The following is a 5,276-nucleotide window of genomic DNA, read 5'->3' as shown; positions in this document are numbered from 1 at the left end:
GCTCCGCCTTTTGGGCGGCGCCACTAATCCTTACTCCACAGGTGTTCCAGATTCTACTGACGAGACCTTCCAACATTTAAGCAGCAGGCTGAGATCAGATCCTCGCTGGAGCATCGAACCTTCTGGGTTAGATTCTCCGCCTCAGCGTCTAACCTTGACTCCTGCTCCAAGTGTTAATTATGTTCTATGTCTTGCCTACGTTTTAGGTTTTGCCACGCCACGACTACATACCTTAAGGACAACTTACCTGGAACCATTCTGATACCTACCTTGCTGGAACTGGCTCGTCACTCCTGGAACTATCTGGAACCGCTCCTCCGCAACAACTCACCTCCTGGACCTGTAAGAAAACAAGAGACATTATTACCTCCATCTTGCAAACTACTCTGACCAGAATCGTACCCGAGACTCACCCAGCTTCTCCTTACTTTACAGACTCCCCCGAGACCTGCTCACTGTATATAGTATCACCTGTAAATAAAACTCACTTACCTTCAGCTCCGTCTCCGTGTGTGGTTTTGGTTTCGCTCTCTGGACATTATCCCTGGGTATATGATATTTCTTCCTTATTATTCAAAACTTTACTGGAGAAAATACGTCAAAGCTTGTTTTTTGGTAAGCACTCACTACTCATGTATTCTACACATACAATATAATGAAGATCAGATGTCTCACTCCAATTAGAATTCAAATCAAAACATTTTGAGTTTTTTAGCATAAATTTTCTTAAACTAATTATTAACTATGAACTTCTTTATTACCTTGTGTATGTAACTTAGTCACGTAATGAACTTATTACTGTCTTTGAATAAAAGGCAGCACACCTGCGGCTGGACTTTTCAATCAGGCAAACTTTATGACAAACAGATGTGACGTCAGCTTCCGGCGGCAGGAGTCCCACCCTCCAGAAGCGGGAGGCGGTGAAATGCAAACCAAGCTGCATTCAGCTCTGGGCGCAGGAGAGGTGCGCCCCAGAACGGTCCTATCTCTTGTATTGAAGAGGAGCTACTGCGCATGTACAACTTTTGATGATAGTCTATGGGCAAAGATTTTTGCGCCCCGGGGCAGCAATATGTCACCAATCAGACAACGTTGATGAACGAAACCACTTTACTTATCATTAACTACAAAATATTTATCTTACACAACTAAAAATATGTATACATATAGTTCAAAATATTTTTATTTTATTATTTTATTATTATTTCATTTTTTTACTTCTTATTCAAGGTAATGTGAGTGGTGGGGCGGCGTCCTTGCGCCCTCTATTGGCCAGCCACCACTGATAGAGAGGGGAAAAAAAGAAAATTAAAAAAGAAAGAAAAGGAAATAAGATAATATTAAGCTCAAGCAAACAGTTGAGTGCAAGGTAAGTATTTGGAAACAAAGGCAAAATGATCTTGTGCAAGGTGTTCATATTTTAGGTTGGCAGCAATAGTTGACAAAACACGATTAGTAGTATACACTCAAAACAGTTTAAATATAAGGAAATAAAAGTAATACATAATGAAATTGCACAGTCATAAACTGTAGAAACTGAAAGACAAGACTGAATAAGTTGTGAAATCGTAAATTTGAGTTATTTAAAAAGGAAAATTAGTAAAATATTACAATAATAATAATTTAAAAAAAAATCAAAGATACAGTCAAATGTATACATACATTCCCCATAAATATTTATTTTATCATCTCTTAGCTAAAGGCTTCTTGTAGCCCTCACCAAGTTTTTGGTGTTTATTATTACTATACCTGCCAGAATTGGTAGAGTTAATTTAACTTAGTGGTTTCCTGGCACAGACCGAGCTTTTAAATATAGTCCACAAATTTTAAAGGTTGGGCTTTGGGAAGGTTATGTTGGTAGTGTAATCCAATTTGAAACCAGTTCTGATGTATGCTTGGGATCATTGTCCTGTTGGAACACCCAACTGGATCCAAGTTTCAACCATCTAGCTGTTGGTCTGAGTTTAATTTAAAGATTTTAAATGTAGTCCTCCCTCTTTTTTTCACTGTCCTATTTGCTCTGTGCAATGCACCAGTATCACAGTACAATGATACCACTACCACGCTCGACAGTTTGTATAGTACTCTTAGGTCTCCTTCAAACATATTTCGTGACAGTTTGCATTTTCTAGACCTTAGTAAAGTGATGATACATACAAATACCTTGTACTTACATACAGTTGCTCAAACTGATGATGGAATTTGAATTTGCTTAAATTTGTGTTAATCCAAAAATTGTCCTTCTTAGATATCCCTTGTAGCTTCCAATTGTTCCGAGTATTTGTCATTCCAAATCCATTTTATGGTACTAAAGAGAAACTACTAGTTCCAGCCAATCATGATCAGCAATGAGAAGTTAATAGACCATTGAACTTTCAAGTGCAAAGACATTCTATTACTTTCAGCACCACTTTCGGTTTTTTGGGTGACTGTATGTAAAATATTTGAGCCTCTCTATATAATTTGGATCATGTGTTAATTAGAGGAAATCCACAATAAATTTAAGTTTTTACACCCCTCTTGTTTTAAAAATCATTAAAGTTGCTCATTGTCTTCCATCTTGGAAATGGAATGTTTCCAAACGTACCAAACACAGTGTATTGTTAAAAGACAAGCTTTGGTTTTCTAATTTGGTACAAACAAAGAAATTGTTTCAACTGTTAACACATTTACAGTGAACTCCAGCTCCAGCTGCAAAAAACTTCACAAATAACTAATTTTGCAGTAGTGGCTGATGGTAGTGATGCTCACACATTTGGCCTTTTGGTGCTAGTTGTCTTAGCTTTGGATCATAGGTGCTCATTCAATGGAGCAAGTGCTGCAGCTGCTCCATCATTTTCTAAAGTGAGAGTGACACTTATATTATTTTTTACCTGAAAACATGTTGTCACTCCCACCAACAAGGTAGTTATTTTGCTATCTTAGTTACAAACTAAAAAAATAGTATTAAAAATAATTGCTATGTTCTACACTTCCCTCTATCAGCTTTGAGTTGATTTAGTTAAAATCAGCAACAGCATTATTACACACTTGTGCTAGGCTTACTAGCCAGACATGGTTTAACTGGGGACATGACAAAGAAAGCAAAGTTGTTTTTAAAGCTTTACAACTTTGCTGCATCTGTTTTTGGCTATAAATCAGACACAATAGAGTAAGAAGGTTGAGTAATATGACACTTCAGGAATGCAAGGTAGCCACAAGTTTATAAAAAGTGGAAATATAATTACTTTACGCCGATTTATTATTGACACCTATCTGTTGCTCAATGCTCAATGACTATTTTTGAACTGAACAAAAGTCTAGGCTAAAATTAGACTAAATATGGCCTAAAAGCAAAAGTTTTGTAAATGTGAAAATCAGATTTTACATGGATTTTTAAATCCCCAGTTTTGCTCCTCCATTTCATTACGTAGTTATGTGCTCATGGCCTCATTTAAACATCTTAACCAACCACCTTCTTAAACGTCCTAACCTAGCAACTTACCAGTTTGGTAGTTCAACATTTTCTAAAAAGGGTTCAGGAAGCAGGGAGCATTTAGGGGTCTAAGAGACATCAGAGCAACATTTACTCTGTCCACAGAGAGAAAAAAGATCTTCAATCTACACCAAGTCTACGTTTGGGAAATGGAAACACTTTTACAAAGACCAACACTTGTCTATAAAGAAGTTACCCTGAACCCTTCAAACATCATGAGAAAACATTTCCCTTTGTCTCTAGCTGGATACTCTGTCTGACATCATCCATTATGTTCACAGATTTAAACTGACACAACTCCCAGTCAAAGGTTTAATGTGACACAAAGAAGAAGTTCCACTTTGTTATCAGTCCACAAAAAGGATTTGCTCTTGTATTTGCCATCTGTCTTTTTCATGTTTGCAGCTTGGAGCATCTGCGCCACATCTTCTTTCCTATTTCTAGTGTATTTAAATGGCAGGTACAGAACCATTTACAGGCAGGATAGAGTTACTGCAGGATTTGTGTCATTTTTGATGTTTCTATGTGAATGAAAACATTTCTCAAAACGGTACAGTGTTGATGAGGAAAAATATAATTTTGGAAAAACAATGTTTCCATGTAGACTGGGACTCAGATGTGTTCAGGTACTACTTTTAGGCTTTTCAATTGGCTAAAGCACAGCCATTATTAACTCTTTCAAAGTTAGGCAACGACTGATTACTGTATTGAATTTGCATAACAGTTGCATAGTGCAATATTTAATACTCTAGATGTAATGATCTGCTTCCATCTTGTTTCAGCTTCTTGCCTCAGCAAAGACAACTGCAGGGTCCCTGTAAACAACAACTGGCTGCTCGAGTAACCATTGTTTCTGCCAAAACGGTCTTTGAAGAAATCAAAACACCACCTCATCATTTAACATACTTAACGCTCATTTTCTACTACAGCAGCCTGGGAGTTTTCACTTATTCTGAGTGACAGACACCAGCTCTCCCAGGGCTTCGGGCCAACCAAAGTGTTGACAGCTAAACAACACAGCCTGCACCACACTGCAAAGTATTTGCTAAATGATAGTGATACAGATGTAATATCTTAACTAGATAGATAGATAGATAGATAGATAGATAGATAGATAGATAGATAGATAGATAGATAGATAGATAGATAGATAGATAGATAGATAGATAGATAGATAGATAGATAGATAGATAGATAGATAGATAGATACTTTTTTGGTGACACAGTCTTGTTTTTTTTGTGAGTCTGATCAGAGAAATTGCAAAAAAGACTGTAGCAGATATTACGCATTTAAAACAGACTACTTCTAGACTAGTGCATGTGTTACTATGCATGTGTTGCTGGTGTTGAATGACACAGGTCAGATGTTCGTAGTCGAGGCTATATTGTGTGATGAAAAGGAGGGAATGGAGAGAAGGGGCTTAGGGGAACAAGGTCATTTCTGTTTTGATATGGCAGTCTCAATCTCTCCTAAGGGAATGGAGCAGTGAAGCACTTCGTTTTGGATTACTCTGCACTGAACTCTGGACCTCAAGTTTTCCACCAACTGCTTGGATGCATTTGCACAGAAACATGAAGCTATACACTCCTGATCAAAATCTTAAGACCAGTCAAAAAATTGCAAGGATTTGCATTTTGCACTATTGGATCTTAAGAAGGTTCTAAGTTGAGCTTCACAATGTTAAAGGAAAAAATCAGTGCAAGAGACAAGAACTTTTGAGCAGGGAATTTTCTGCAAACTGCATTTACACTCAAACATGATTTTTTTCAGCTGATCAAAAGTTTAAGACCATAGTCTTTA

The sequence above is a fragment of the Kryptolebias marmoratus genome, linkage group LG1, assembly GCF_001649575.2.
Source record: "Kryptolebias marmoratus isolate JLee-2015 linkage group LG1, ASM164957v2, whole genome shotgun sequence".
NCBI lineage: Eukaryota > Metazoa > Chordata > Actinopteri > Cyprinodontiformes > Rivulidae > Kryptolebias > Kryptolebias marmoratus.
Note: the sequence above shows the minus strand (reverse complement) of the source record.